Source organism: Rhipicephalus microplus, chromosome 5 (genome assembly GCF_043290135.1).
Source record: "Rhipicephalus microplus isolate Deutch F79 chromosome 5, USDA_Rmic, whole genome shotgun sequence".
Taxonomy (NCBI): Eukaryota; Metazoa; Arthropoda; class Arachnida; order Ixodida; family Ixodidae; genus Rhipicephalus; species Rhipicephalus microplus.
The window spans coordinates 161,399,475-161,416,296 of NC_134704.1; the positions used below are offsets into that span (position 1 = coordinate 161,399,475).

At 48.7% G+C, this 16,822-nt stretch overlaps 1 non-coding gene across 1 annotated transcript; it reads right to left on the bottom strand.

The window, feature by feature from the left end:
* Positions 1-15,575: 15,575 nt before the first annotated feature.
* On the bottom strand, positions 15,576-15,647 carry TRNAR-CCU (transfer RNA arginine (anticodon CCU)). Its single transcript has one exon. It is a non-coding gene; the product is annotated as a tRNA-Arg (tRNA).
* Positions 15,648-16,822: the final 1,175 nt, after the last annotated feature.

Consider the following 16,822-nt stretch of genomic DNA (forward strand, 5'->3'; position numbering starts at 1 on the left):
GACAGTCCCACCGTATATGGCCCGTTCGTCGGCGCCGTAAGTAAAGTGGCGCCCGTCTTGGCACAACCAAAAGCGTGTTTATGTCACAAACTTGGAGTTGGTGTGCAAGTCTTCGATGGTCACGCCATTTTTCAGCTGCAGGTTTACTCTCCTGGTCGAGGATCCAGCGATTCAGAGGACGCGCCATAGTTCTTTCGTTACTTCGGTCACTTTTCAATTGTTCACTGGCGCGGTGCGCACGTCTTCGTCTGGTACATTGGTAGTAGCCAATAAAGCTTTAGCCGCACATCCTGGTTATTCGGGTCAATGACGAGGACGGTTTTCCTTGATCTTCACGACGCTAAGCGCTAACATGTTCTTCGTGGGTTGTGCTGTACTGAAAAACACAGCCCAGATGTGATTCATATGAAATGCATCTAAAGCAATTACCTCAGGCAGCACACCCAGGTGAACCAAAGCATCGCTTACATCTTCAGCACAATAAGATCTTGCCTTGATATCTCCGTGTAGAAAAATAGTATTCTGAACACACGCACCTGTGGGCAATTGCGGCAGCACGACTTTGCAATCTTGTTTACACGGCCCGTCTGGGCCGCTGAAACTGCTCACTGGAGCACATGATGCACACGTCCGTACACTGCGGTGGCCGGAAGTGGAATCCTTGTGTCACCAAATGCACTTAGGGTGGCCGTTCGTACAGAGGCGGTAGCATGTTTTGCTCGGTCTTCTGTCAATGAAGCACAGGCAAAGGGACAAGACATTGCAGATAGAGAGATAAATAGATATAGATAAATGAAAACGAAAACAAGAGAACTTGACCCGGACGCGATTGACCCACGCAAACTTCTGATCTGGAGTCAGACGCGGTAACGTTGCGTAACCGAGTCCATTTCGGGGGGGGGGGGAGCTTTTGCACATGCGCGGTAGCATGTTCTGCTCGGCCTTTTGTCTAGGAAGCACGGGTAAAGAGACGAGCCATTCTAGATGGACAGATAAGTAGATTGACACATGAAAATGAAAAAAAGAACTTGAGCCGGACGTGATTCAAACACGCAACCTTGTGATCTGGAGTCAGACGCGGTAACGTTGTGCAACCGAGTGTCCCAAACGAGCGCTCAAAAAAGGGCGCGCCGCAAAATTCTCGCGACGAAGCGCCGATAGGTCAACGATAAAAGAAAGAAAACAAGCATCCAAAGACTTCCCGGGCACGCGTCCTTCTCCCCTCGGAAGCGTAGGTTCGCCGTTGAACCTCCTTGCATCGGCGGCCGAGCAAGCCCTAGAACGTTCTCGATGGAAAGGGGTGTGGTGATGCAGGGTTGCATCATCCGTCGCGGACGGCCCTCGTACCGTCTCGCCCTTTCCCCCAGCCTTCGCGGTGTATCACGCCGACGAAATGATGAGAATATTCTGGAATCTCGCGCGGAACGTATTTAACCGAGCAGCAGAGATGGGAGATCAGGAGAAGAAGGAAGTTAGCGCCAGAGTGCGTAGGGTATTCCGCCGTGTAGTCGGCGAAGGTTTTGTCCTTAGTGACAAAGCAAGAGAAGATGGAAGTTAGCGCCAGAGTGCGTTGGGTATTTTGCCGCGTCTGTCGGTGAACGTTTTGTCCTTAGTGACAAAGCGGGAGAAGAAGAAAGTATGCACCAGAGTGCGTAGGGTGTTCCGCCTTGTGGGTGAAGCCTTTGGTCTTCCGTGACAAAGGAGGAGAAGAAGAGGATTTCCACCTGAGGGGTGAAGACTCGAGCTACAGGCAAGAGTAGTGTCTTCCGCTATCGAGCGAAGATGCGTGGCAACAGCTGCGTGTGGGAAGCCGACGCGTTTCCGGCGAAGAAGTTTGAAGCTTGGAGAGCGGCCAAGTGAAGACGCGAGGTTTGCTGGAAAAGAAACTTCGGGAGCAGCGGAACGACAACAGCGCTGGACTTTGAGTGAGTGATTCTCGGAAGAGTATCATCCAGACTTTTGTTCCAAGAACTTTGGACTGAATAAGTTTTCTAACTCTTTAGTCTTTAAGTGTCTTGGTTGTTCTATGCATGCGACTGCATTGTGGTTCATGTTGTTGTCTGTGTCTATTGTTTCGAGTGTGGCTTATTGTACTGTGTAGTACGTTGTTTGATTGGTGACATATTGTATTCAACTATTGTGGAGTGTGCATACATGTGTATTGTTTTGATCTGCCATAATTGAGAATATAATTTTGTTTTGTTTATCAACTCTCGGCTCTGACTTGTTCTTTGGGACACAGCCGGCGTCCGCTGGCGTGCCAAATAGGACCACTTCTAAATTGTCCATGCTTTCGTGGTGCAGTTCGGGGGGCCGATACTTCGGCCCTTGGAATTAGCCCGGCGATCGCCTCCCTAATTAACGGGACCTGTGACAATTAATCTGGCATCCGCGACATGGACCTTTTGGCGCACAGTGTGTCCAAAGTAGTGAGAAAGGGCCTCAAGTTGTGTATAGTGCTATCGGAACAATTTTGTGTGTTGCTCAGTGTTCTCGTTAACGAGTGCAGGAGAGTGTTCTGATATACCGATTTAGGTAGATATTTTTTGCACGCGGCAAGGTGTTATTTGCGAGACACAATAGATCTCGAAAAGTTAGTCGCTCTTGGTGAGAAGATGGGTCTTTCTGGCGCCGAACTATGGAAGTGGGTCACCCAGAAGGAAAAAGAATAAAAAGAGAGGGCCGAAGAAGAAAAGGCAGCTGAGATGGAAAAAGAAAAGTTGGCGGTCGAAAGAGCCAAAGCGGAAAAAGAAGCTGAGTTGGAGAGAGAGAGGTTGGCAGCTGAGAGAGCCAAGGAAGAAAAAACAGCTGAGTTGGAACGAGAGAGATTGGCTGCTGAGAGGGCCAAGGAAGAAAGAGAGCAGCAATTGAAGTTGGAGTTGAAGAGAGAAAAGTTTTCAGCTGAAAGGGCGAGAGAAGGAAGAGAAGCGGAGATGGCTGAAAGGGAACGGCAGCGGCAGCACGAGATGGAACTCGAGCGGCTCCGTTTGCAACAGCGAAGTGAAACTCCCTCAAGCTAGAGTTGAAAGCAGTGAACGGGAAGATCATGGCTTCCGCTTAAACCCAAGCAAGCAGCTCGTAGCGTTTGATGAAAGGAAGGACGACCTTGACGCGTACCTTCACAGATTTGAGAGGATTGCAAGGAGCCAGAATTGGCCGGAACGTCAAGGGGCAACGGCTTTGAGTACTTGCTTGAGTGGCGAAGCGCTCAGTGTGTACGGTAGGCTGACGCCGACCGATGCAGCCAACTATGCAAAGGTGAAAGCTGCTTTACTGAAGTGATTTAGATTTACTGTGGAAGGATTCCGGGACAGATTTCGGACAGGAAAGCCAGCTGATGGTGAGACGGCTACGCAGTATGCCGCCCATCTTTGCCATTATTTCGACAGATGGATTGAACTTTCAGGGACAGCGCAGGAGTACGATGAGCTTAGAGAGCTCCTCATTAGAGAGCAATTTCTTACCAGTAGCCCTCTAAGCCTGTCGCTGTACTTGAAAGAGAGGAAGGCTGGGTCACTTGAAGGCATGCTTGAATTGGCTGATCAATTCTTGGAAGCGCAAGGTGGAACTAATTTGGCCAAGGTCAAGAAGGAGTGTCCCGAAGATTCGAAAAATTCGGCACCCAAACAAAAGAAGCGTGCACCGGAAAGTGTTCCGCGATGTTTTCTGTGTAACCGAGTGGGTCATCGCGCGAACAGCTGTCGAACGATCTTTACGAGTCCTACGGTCGTAAAATGTTTCAAGTGTGGTCAGACAGGGCACAAAGCAGACGCATGTCGTAACGGAGTGAGTCAAACTAACCAGGTATCCAGTGTGCAAGCGGCACCAAAATCAGATGATAATGCCATCACCGACGGATTCGTAGAGTTGAAAAATGGGGAGAAACTTCCTATGCTGGGTGCCGTAATGACAAAACAGCCAACCGGTGTTACGAAGGAAAGGCCAACGCTGCCTGGAAAAGTTGCGGGCAAGAAGGTTACGGTGTTAAGAGATACCGGTAGCTCCACTGTTATCGTGCGGAGAAATTCGGTACGGGAAAGTTAGTTGACAGGAAAAACAAAACCGGTTTGCCTAATTGACAGTACGGTTCAGATGCTTCCCGAAGCAGTAATTGAGGTTGAAACCCCGTACTTCAGCGGGAAGGTTACTACTCTATGCATGATGACCCCCCTGTACGACCTCGTCATCGAAAACATCGACGGGGCGTGAGGGTCGAATGATTCAGAATGTTTGGGCGAAGACCCGAAGATGGAGCCCCCGCTGACACAGGGACCGCGAGATTCAGCGGAGAACAATCCTGTGAAGGATTTCACCCGAGCCCAAGGTGAAGCCTAGGCGCAAGAGACAGCGAATGAGAACATGATCGTATTGAATGAGTTTATGTGCTGGGCAGCTGGACTTACGTCGGCACGACCTCAACCGACCGACAGAGTAAAGGTGACGGAGTCGGCCAGCCAGGCCCAATGTCGTGACGTGAACAAGCGGGTGACAGGATCGGTTGAACGTTATGAACCGTTAACGGTGTCGAAAGGGACAACGATGGCTGAGACGCCGCCTCAGATACCATCGTTGAAAAGGGCTCATCGGAACTGAAACAAGAACAATAAAAAGAGATCGAGAGAGCACCGCAAGAAAGGGCGCAAGCGCTGCTCAAAGTACACCTGATAGGTGCTGAGGTGGAATCGGAATGTGTTTGGCACGGCTGAGTGCCATATGTTGTGTTAATGTTCTTGTTATCCTGTGTCACAACTGCATGTCGAGCGAGTCAAAATGTTTGTTACGGTGATATGATGTATAGTATTGTATAATTGTTGTAAAACAGAACTTTGTACATTTGTATTGTTTGGAATATGTGATGAAGTGTGGTAGTCATGTACCTGTGGTTATATTTCATGTGTCGTGAGATTTAATTGCAATCCACAATTCTATTGAGTGATCTTTTGTGAATGTGACGTGGCATGAGCGACGGACTGTGTTACAGTTTTTGGGAGTGTGGGGACTGTTCGCGCTCGTTTGTCTGGTTTTGAATATTATGAGATAATATTCTTAAAGTGGGGGGCAGTGTCACAAAACGAGCGCTAAAGAAGGGCGCGCCACCAAATTCTCGTGACGAAGCGCCGAGAGGTCAACAATAAAAAAAGAAAACAAGCATCTAAAGACTCCCCGAGCACGCGTCCCTCTCCCCTCGGACGCGTAGGTTCGCCATCGAACTCCTTGCATCGGCGGCCGAGCAAGCCCTAGAACATTCTCGATGGAAAGGGGTGTGGTGATGCAGGGTTGCGTCATCCGTCGCGGATGGCCCTCGTACCATCTCGCCCTTTCCCCCAGCCTTCGCTGCGCATCGCGCCGACGAAATGATGAGAATTTTCTGGAATCTCGCGCGGAAGGCATTTAACCGAGCAGCAGAGATGGGTGATCAGGAGAAGACGGAATTTAGCGCCAGAGTGCGTAGGGTATTCCGCCGTGTAGTCGGCGAAGGTTTTGTGCTTAGTGACAAAGCAGGAGAAGACGGAAGTTAGCGCCAGAGTGCGTAGGGTATTCCGCCGTGTAGTTGGCGAAGGTTTTGTCCTTAGTGACAAGGCAGGAGAAGAAGGAAGTTAGCGCCAGTGTGCGTGGGGTATTCCGCCGCCTCTGTCGGTGAAGGTTTTGTCCTTAGTGACAAAGCAGGAGAAGAAGAAAGTATGCGCCAGAGTGCGTAGGGTGTTCCGCCTTGTGGGTGAAGCCTTTGGTCTTCCGTGACAAAGGAGGAAAGAAGAGGATTTCCACCTGTGAAGACTCGAGCTACAGCGGAGCTACAGAGGACTTCCACTGGTGAAGACTCGAGCTACAGGCAAGAGGTGTGTCTACCGCTATCGAGCGAAGACGCGTGGCAACAGCTGCGTGTGGAAAACCGACGTGTTTCCGGCGAAGAAGTTTGAAGCTTGGAGATCGGCCAATTGAAGACGCAAGGTTCCTTGGAAGAGAAACTTCGGGGGCAGTGGAACGACAACAGCGCTGGACTTTGAGTGAGTGATCCTCAGAAGAGTATCATCCAGACTTTTGTTCCAAGAACTTTGGACTGAATATGTTTTCTAACTCTTTAGTCTTTAAGTGTCTTGGTAGTTGGATGCATGCGACTGCATTGTAGTGCGTGTTGTTGTCTGTGTCCGTTGTTTCGAGTGTGGCTGATTGTACTGTGTAGTACGTTGTTTGATTGGTGACATATTGTATTCAACTATTGTGGAGTGTGCATACATGTGTATTGTTTTGATCTGCCATAATTGAGAATATAATTTTGTTTTGTTTATCAACTCTCGGCTCTGACTTGTTCTTTGGGACACAGCCGGCGTCCGCTGGCGTGCCAAATAGGACCACTTCTAAATTGTCCACGCTTTCGTGGTGCGGTTTGGGGGGCTGATACTACGGCCTTTGGAATTATCCCGGCGATCACCTCCCTAATGAAAGGGACCCGTGACATCGAGTCCATTTCAGGGAGGGGGGGGGGGGAGCTTTTGCACACCCGCGGTAGCATCTTTTACTCGGCCTTCTGTTGAGGTAACATGGGTAAAGAGACGAGCCATTATAGATAGACAGATAAGTATATAGACAGATGAAAGTTAAAAAAAGAGAACTCGATCCGGACGTGATTCAAACACCCAACCTTGTGATCCGGGCTCAGACGCGCCAACGTTGCACCACCGAGTCAACTTTGGGAAAGAAGGGGGGCTGTGCACACGCGCGGTAGCATGTTTTGCTCGGCTTTCTGTTTAGGAAGCACAGGTAAAGAGACGAGCCATTTTATATAGACAGATAAGTAGACAGAAAGATAGATGAAAATGAAAAAAAGAGAACTTGACTCGGACGTGATTCGAACGCGCAACCCTCTGATCTGGAGTCAGACGTACTACCATTTCGCCACCGAGTCCACTTAGTGTAGCCGTTCGCACACACTCGGTAGCATGTTTTGCTCGGCCTTTTGTCGATGAAGCACAGGTAAAGTGACAAGTCATTGTAGATAGACAAATAAATAGAGAGATAGATGAAAATATTGACACTAGCCACGCAACTGCCAGAAACCCACTACATGCTTGGGAGGTGCACTGCCCGAATACATATTGGCGATTCGACCTTCATCGGGACATTCGTCGTCATTCAGCCATCTACAAGCCCATGGGCTTCACCGGTTTTGTTTTTGAAAAAAAAAGACGGCACATTGCGTTTCTGTGTTGATTATCGCAAACTGAAGACCGTGACAAAGAAAGACGTTTATTCGCTTTCTCGCATCAACGACTCACTCGACAGCCTTAGAAACACCCGCTATTTTTCATCCATGGAACTACGCAGTGGTTACTGGCAAATTGAGATAGATACGCGTGCCCGGGAAAAGACCGCCTTCATTACTCCTGACGGGCACTTCGAATTGAGGGTGCTTCTTTTTGGGCTGTGATCGGCTCCCGCGACTTTTCCACGAATGACGGACACAGTTTTGTCCGGTCTCAAGTGGAAATGGTGTCTTGTCTATTCAGATGACGTCGTCATTTTTTCATCGACTTTCGAGCAACACCTTCAGCGTCTTCGTGCAGTAATTGAGGCGCTACGAACAGCTGGCCTGTCGCTCAAGCCCGAAAAATTCCACTTCGTCTACGAGGAGCTCAAGTTTCTTGACCATGTCCTCAAAGTGAGGGAATTCGCCCAGACCCAGCGAAAACCGTAGCTGTCACTGCCTTCCCAACTCCCACGAATAAACGCGACGTACGCCGTTTTCTGGGCCTTTGTGCGTACTATCGCCGCTTCGTTCCGAACTTTCCCAAAATAGCAGAACCCTTAAACCGACTCACGAGAGACCACGTTGTTTTTGTCTGGGCACCAGAACAAGACGAAGCTTTTTGCGAGCTACGACGACGCCTCGAGACTCCTCCAACCTTGGGCCATTTCGACAAAAATGCCGACACCGAAGTACATACAGATGCAAGTAATGTCGGCCTCGGAGCCGTCCTTGTGCAATAGCAGGAAGGTATCGAGCGAGTGATCGCCTACGCTAGTCGTACGTTATCATCGGCTGAAACGAACTATTCCACCACAAAAAATGATGCCTAGCTATCGTGTGTGCCATAGCGAACTTGCGCCCGTATTTGTACGGGCGAACATTCAAAGTAGTCACCGACCACCATTCCTTGTGCTGGATAGGCCGCGAAGACCCCCCAGGCCGCCTAGTTTATGGGGTATCCGCTTACAAGAATTTGACGTTACGGTGGTTTACAAGTCAGGACGCAAGCACACCGATGCTGACTGCCTATCACGTGTGCCAGTCGAGTCTATTCCTCCTGACCAAACTGACGATGAAAGTTTCCTCATGGCCGTCACAGCCTCCGACTTGGCTCAAAAACAGCGTGATGACACAGAACTTTGCCCGATCATCGACTATCTCAAAGACAAGCTTGAACAGCCACCACGAACGTTCAGGCGCACGATTTTATCATTTTTCTTTCATGACAACGTCCTGTACAAGTGGAGCTTTGATCCCAACGCTCGAACCGCCCTACTGGCCGTGCCATCTGTGATGCGAGACGACATCCTTAAGGCGTGCCATGATGAACAATCTTCCGGGCATTTGGGGTTCACGCGTACTCTGGCACGTATCCGCCACACGTACTACTGGCCCAAATTGTCCCGTACGGTCAAGCACTACGTGAAAATCTTGCCGAGACTCTCAGCGTCGCAAAACTCTGCCCATGAAACCTGCTGGTCTTTTACACAATATGGAGCCACCCTGAGAACCATTTAAACAAGTTGGCATGGACATGCTAGGTCTATTACCGAAATCTTCAGCGGGGAATCGCTGGATAATAATTGCGACTGACTATTTAACCCGTTATTGTGAAACACGAGCACTCTAGCGTGGTACTGCAAGCGATGTCACGGATTTCTTCATTTATGCTGTCGTTCTCCACCATGGTGCACCGGCCATGGTTCGAACAGACAGGGGCACGGCCTTCACTGCCTAACTACTGGAAGAAGTGATGACACACAGCGGCACCGTACATAGCCGAACGACAGCTTACCATCCACAAGCTAACGAATTAACAGAACGGCTCAATAAGACCAACACAGACATGAGTTCCATGTATGTCGACGTAGGCCATAGAAACCGGGACAGTGTCCTCCCTTTTGTAACTCTCGCATATAACACCGCCGTGCAAAAAAACTACAGGATTTACACCTTTCCGCCTGCTTCACGGCCGCGAAGTTACTACGATGTTAGACGCCATGCTATTACCTGACGCATTTATGATCACCACCGAAAATGCTGACCGGTATGCACACCGCGCAGACGAAGCGCGACAACTAGCTCGCTTGTGCATTCGCTCTCAGCACAAACACGATGCTCATAGGTACAACATTCGGCACAGAGAAGTCACCTACTACCCCGGAGAAAAAGTATGGCTCTGGAGTGCAGTACGCCAACGCGGCGGCTCTGAGAAGCTCTTGCGTCGTTATTTCGGCCCTTACCGGGTTCTTCAGCACGACAGCGATGTAAACTACGAAGTTATCGCAGAGCCCAGCGTGCAGTCCTCCCGTCGTGGTGCCCAGCCGGACATCGTCCACGTGGCTAGGATGAAGCCGTATTACTCACGCTGAAGACTTGCTCTTGCCTTCATACATTTGAAAGCATCGAGTCGATGCTTTTCGAGAGGGGGAGTAATGACACGAGCATGTAGTGGGTTTTTGGCTGTTGCGTGGATGGTGTCATCATTACTTGTGCGTGTCGAAGGATTTCGTCACCAGAAAAGACGACCACGAACTCGCGCTGCTAGATCGAAGCTGTTCTGCTTCTTGCTACACTGTTACTTACACTGATTTTATTACCGTGACAGTATTAAAAAAGAGAATTTGCTCCGAACGTGAGTCGAACACGGAACCTTCTGATCTGGAGTCAGACGCTCTACCGTTGCGCCACCGAGTCCACTCAGGGTGGCCGTTCGCACACACGCGGTAGCATGTTCTGCTCGGCCTTCTGTCGGTGAAGCACATGTAAAGCGACAAAGCATTGTACATAGATAGATCAATAGATAGACATATGGATGAAAACAATAAAAAAGAAAATTTGACCCGGACGTCATTCGAACACGCAAGCTTCTGATCTCTATACAGACGATCAACCGTCGTGCCACCGAGTCCACTTGGGGTGACGGTTCGCACACACGCGGTAGCATGTTCTGCTCGGCCTTCTGTCGATGAAGCACATGTAAAGCGACAAGTCATTGTACATAGACAGATAGATAGATAGACAGAGGGATGAAGATATTAAAAAAGAGAATTTGACCCGGACGTCATTCGAACACGCAAGCTTCTGATCTGGAGTCAGACGATCTACCGTTGTGCCACCGAGTTCACTTGGGGTGGCCGTTCGCACACACGCGGTAGCATGTTTTGCTCGGTCTTCTGTCGATGAAGCACATATAAAGTGACAAGTCATTGTACATAGACAGATAAATAGATAGACAGATGGATGAAACTATTTAAAAAAGAGAATTTGACTCGGACGTCATTCGAACATGCAACCTTCTGATCTGGGGTCAGACGCACTACCGTTGCGTCACCGAGTCGCCTTAGGGCAGCTGTTCACACACACGGGGTAGTACGTTTCGCTTGGTCTTCTGTCGATGAAGCACATGTAAAGCGACAAGTCATTGTACATAGACAGATAAATAGATAGACAGATGGATTAAAAGATTAAAAAACAGAATTTGACCCGGACGTGATTCGAACACGGAACCTTCTGATCAGGAGTCAGACGCTCTACCGTTGCGCAACCGAGTCCACTTAGTGTAGCCGTTCGCACACATGCGGTAGCATGTTTTGCTCGGCCTTTGTCGATGAAGCACCGGTAAAGTGACAAGTCATTGTAGATAGACAAATAAATAGACAGATAGATGAAAATATTGACACTAGCCACGCAACAGCCAGAAACCCACTACATGCTTGGGAGGTGCACTGCCCGAATACATATTGGCGATTCGACCTTCATCGGGACTTTCGTCGTACTGCGGGAATGCTCCAAGCAGGCCATCTTGGGATTAGACTTCCTTCGAGAATATGGGGCTATTATAAATCTCCGAGAATTGCTGGTGACGTTTTTACGTAACTAACATTTTCAGGATTTTGAATCGCGTATGACTGCGTTGCGTGTACCCGACGATTCGGTGACAGTACCACCCCGTTCCAGTGTTCTGTTTAACGTGCCGAGTGACATCAAGCGAACGGCTCTCGGAGTTGTACAAGGCAATGTGTCCGTGCTCTTGTCTCGTCAAGTATGCGTCGCCCGTGGTCTCATAGAATTGACCCAAGAGCCTGCGAAAATTCTACTAACAAATTTCAGTCACGAAGACCAGCACTTTATGAAGCAGTGTGTCATCGCTTACTTTGAAGAAAACGGAGACTCGAAAGCGAGCTTCTCACTCGCGCAACTCTCTTCCGGTCCTCACGATGACAAACAGTCTCCGATTAAGCTTGATGTGAACTGCGCACTGTCGACTTCACAGCAAGAGTCTTCGCTCCCTCCTGTTTTCCTCCAGTGATTGCTTTGCCACGACGTCCAAAATCAAACAGACACCCGTCGCAAAGCACAGAATCATAACAGAGCCCAGCGAAAGGCCTATTCGACAACATGCTTATCAAGTTTCGCGCAGAGAACAAGACGCCATCCATGACCAGGTACAACAAATGCTTGCTGACGACATCATTCAGCCATCTACAAGCCCATGGGCATCACTGGTTTTGTTTTTGAAAAAGAAAGACGGCGCATTGCGTTTCTGTGTTGATTATCACAAACTGAACACCGTGACAAAGAAAGACGTTCATCCGCTTCCTCGCATCGACGACTCACTCGACCGCCTTAGAAACACCCGATATTTTTCATCCATGGATATACGCAGTGGTTACTGGCAAATTGAGATCGATGCGCGTGCCCGAGAAAAGACCGCCTGCTTTACTCCTGACGGGCTCTTCGAATTCAGGGTGCTTCCTTTTGGGCCGTGATCTGCTCCTGCGACTTTTACACGAATGACGGACACAGTTTTGTCCGGTCTCAAGTGGCAATCGTGTCTTTTCTATTTAGATGACGTCGTCATTTTTTCATCGGCTTTCGAGCAACACCTTCAGCGTGTTCGTGCAGTACTTGAGGCGCTACGAACAGCTGGCCTGTCGCTCAAACCCAAAAAATTCCACTTCGGCTACGAGGAGCTCAAGTTTCTTGGCGATGTCCTCAAAGTGATGGAATTCGCCCAGACCCCGCGAAAACAGTGGCTGTCACTGCCTTCCCAACGCCCACGAATAAACGCGACGTACGCCGTTTTCTGGGCCTTTGTGCGTACTATCGCCGCTTCATTCCGAACTTTTCCAAAATAGCAGAACCCTTAAACCAACTCACGAGAGACCACGTTGTTTTAGGGGCGAAGCTCCTTAGGGCGTGGGCTGTGCGTCCACTGTAGCCTGTATGTAGCCACCTCTAGTTTAGTTCTTGCAGAGTACACTAGATGGCGGTACCGTCCTCTGTATGTAGCCACCTCTAGTTTAGTTCTTGCAGTGTTCACTAGATGGCGGTACCGTCTCCTGTATGTAGCCACCTCTCGTTTAGTTCTTGTAGTGTTTACTAGATGGTGGTACTTGTAGCTGATGATGAAAAGATGCAAGATGTTATAAACTAGAAAGCGGTACTTGTAGTTGTTGAAAGACGCGAGATCTTATAAAATAGGAATGATGTCACATATGGCGCGTGTCATTGGTTGAAGGCAATCGTTGGATTTAGTGCGGCGACGTACGCTAGGGGGAGCGATGTAATAAAATCGAGTGGGCAAAATGTACAGAGGATTCATGGTTTACCAGGTTTACCTCCGGAGCTTCGCCCACTCATCATCATTCACTTCGTGGATATGGCGGAATTTTTTTTGTGTGGGCCCCAGAACAACACGAAGCTTTTTGCGAGCTACGACGACGCCTCGAGACTCCTCCAATATTGGGCTATTTCGACGAAAATGCCGACACTGAAGTACATACAGATGCAAGTAATGTCGGCCTTGGGGAGCCGTCCTTGTGCAATAGCAGGAAGGTATCGAGCGAGTGATCGCCTACCTATTCCACCACAAAAAAGGAATGCCTAGCTGTCGTGTGTGCCTTAGCCAAGTTCCAACCGTATTTGTACGGGCGAACATTCAAAGTAGTCACCGACCACCATTCCTTGTGCTGGATAGGCCCCGAAGACCCCTCAGGCCGCCTAGTTTGATGGAGTCTCCGCTTACAAGAATTTGACGTTACGGTGGTTTACAAGTCAGGACGCAAGCACACCGATGCTGACTGCCTATCACGTGCGCCAGTCGAGTCTATTCCTCCTGACCAAACTGACGATGAAAGTTTCCTCATGGCCGTCACAGCCTTCGACTTGGCTCAAAAACAGCGTGATGACAGAGAACTTTGCCCGATCATCGACTATCTCGAGGACAAGCTTGAACAGCCGCCACGAACATTCAGGCGCACGATTTTATCATTTTTCTTTCATGACAACGTCCTGTACAAGTGGAGCTTTGATCCCAACGCTCGAACCACCCTACTGGCCATACCATCTGTGATGCGAGACGACATCCTTAAGGCGTGCCATGACGAACCATCTTCCGGGCATTTGGGGTTCACGCGTACTCTGGCACGTATCCGCCACACGTACTACAGGCCCAAATTGTCTCGTACCGTCAAGCACTACGTGAAAAACTTGCCGAGACTGTCAGCGTCGCGAAACTCTGCCCATGAAACCTGCTGGTCTTTTACACCATGTGGAGCCACCCCGAAAACTATTTTAACAAGTTGGCATGGACATGATAGGTTTATTACCGAAATTTGCAGCGGGGAATCGCTGGATAATAATTGCGACTGACTATTTAACCCGTTATTGTGAAACACGAGCACTCTAGTGTGGTACTGCAAGCGATGTCACGGATTTCTTCATTCATGCTGTCGTTCTCCACCATGGTGCACCGGCCATGGTTCGAACAGACAGGGGCACGGCCTTCACTGCCCAACTACTTGAAGAAGCGATGACACACAGCGGCACCGTACATAACCGAACGACAGCTTACCATCCACAAGATAACGAATTAACAGAACGGCTCAATAAGACCGACACAGACATGAGTTCCATGTATGTCGACGTAGACCATAGAAACCGGGACAGTGTCCTCCCTTTTGTAACTTTCGCATATAACACCGCCGTGCAAGACACTACACGATTTACACCTTTCTGCCTGCTTCACGGCCGCGAAGATACTACGATGTTAGACGCCATGCTATTACCTGACGCTTTTACGACGACCACCACCAAAAATGCTGACCAGTATGCACACCGCGCCGAAGAAGCGCGACAACTACCTCGCTTGCGCATTCGCTCTCAGCACAAACACGATGCTCATAGGTACAACCTTCGGCACAGAGAAGTCACCTACCACCCCGGAGAAAAAGTATGGCTCTGGAGTCCCGTACGCCAATGCGGCGGCTCTGAGAAGCTCTTGCGTCGTTATTTCGGCTCTTACCGGGTTCTTCAGCGCGACAGCGATGTAAACTACGAAGTTATTACAGAGCCCAGCGTGTAGTCCTCCCGTCATGGTGCCCAGCCGGACATCGTCCACGTGGCTAGGATGAAGCCGTATTACTCACGCTGAAGACTTGCTCTTGCCTTCATACATTTGAAAGCATCGAGTCGATGCTTTTCGAGAGGGGGAGTAATGACACGAGCATGTAGTGGGTGTTTGGCTGTTGCGTGGATAGTGTCATCATTACTTGTGCGTGTCGAAGGATTTCGTCACCAGAAAAGACGACCACGAACTCGCACTGCTAGATCGAAGCTGTTCTGCTTCTTGCTACACTGTTACTTACACTGATTTTATTACCGTGACAGTATTAAAAAAAGAATTTGCTCCGGACGTGAGTCGAACACGGAACCTTCTGATCTGGAGTCAGACGCTCTACCGTTGCGCCACCGAGTCCACTCAGGGTGGCCGTTCGCACACACGCGGTAGCATGTTCTGCTTGGCCTTCTGTCGATGAAGCACATGTAAAGCGACAAGTCATTGTACATAGACAGATAAATAGATAGACAGATGAACGAAAACAATAAAAAAGAAAATTTGACCCGGACGTCATTCGAACACGCAAGCTTCTGATCTGGAGTCAGACGATCTACCGTTGTGGCATGAAGTCCACTTGGGGTGGCCGTTCGCACACACGCGGTAGCATGTTTTGCTCGGTCTTCTGTCGATGAAGCACATATAAAGTGACGAGTCATTGTACATAGACAGATAAATAGGTAGACAGATGGATGAAACTATTTAAAAAAGAGAATTTGACCCGGACGTCATTCGAACATGCAACCTTCTGATCTGGGGTTAGACGCGCTACCGTTGCGCCACCGAGTCCACTTAGGGTAGCCGTTCACACACACGGGGTAGTACGTTTCGCTCGGTCTACTGTCGATGAAGCACATGTGAAGCGACAAGTCATTGTACATAGACAGATAAATAGACAGATGGATGAAAATATTAAAAAACAGAATTTGACCCGGACGTGATTCGAACACGGAACCTTCTGATCAGGAGTCAGACGCTCTACCGTTGCGCCACCGAGTCCACTTTTTTTTTCTTTATTACCTGTTTTTCTGTACAGGTGTTCACACAGAAACATGAATGATCAAATACACTTGGACCAATATTTGATCCGAAGTGCTCACATTAAAATTTTTTCAGGTTGCACAATTCCTCTAACATTGTTAGCCAGCTGGGAGGTTCTTCTTGTTTATACACCTCAGTGATATACGGCATATTTGCAATGAAGTTCTCCCGGACAGGACGTATGTTCTGGTCAAGATGTCTGTAAGCCATAGTGGTCTGCCAGATGCTGTGAAGGCTAATTAACATAACCATGTCGTATGGTATGCCGTCGTCCTCATCCACACAGAGAAAACGAATGCCATGGCTTGTAATGGGGAGATCTTTTTTCAATGTTCTTTGAAGGATGTCCCAATGAAAGACAGCGTCCCAGCAATGAATAAACACATGGTCTATTGTCTCAGGTGTTTTACAAAGTAAACAATTGGTTGTCCATGGTACATCGATTCCCTTGTCCGCTAGCCACTGCTTTACGGGGGAGTCCCGGTATGCAATTTAAAAAAGAAAGTTTTTGCCCCTGCTTTTGCTTTCATCTTTTTGACCCTTTTCAAAACATCCTGTCCGGGTCCTCCATTGAACATAGATCTGTACAAAGGTGTTGGTAACAAGACATCACGGAGATCCCTGTACAGATTTTTTCGCTTAACAGTGGCAACATATTCCAGCGAAAAGCGCACTTTCAAAAACTCAAAAGACTGTATAACTTCTCTAAAAAAACCAGACACATATCGGCACATACCATTGTTTGTAGACACAACAAAATCTGGGATGCGTGATGACAGCCTTACTTGTATCACTGTTTGCAGAAATTTGTTTCTTTGATCGCGAAGGAAAATAAACCGAGAGACAACTAGTCTAATAAATAAATGACATAAACCGAGTCCGCCATTACTAACGGACTGGAATAAATTAGACCGGCTTGTACGTTCCCACGGTGATTTCCACACAAACACAGCAAAAATCCTGTGAAACTTCTGTACATTGACGCGTGACATACAGATAACTTGCATGACATACCAGATTTTTGATATCAAAAACATGTTGCACACAGTTGCACGTGCGAATATAGACAGATCCCGACCACCCCAGGCATTTGTTTTTTGCCTGAGGGTTTCTGCTTCACCTTTCCAGTAATC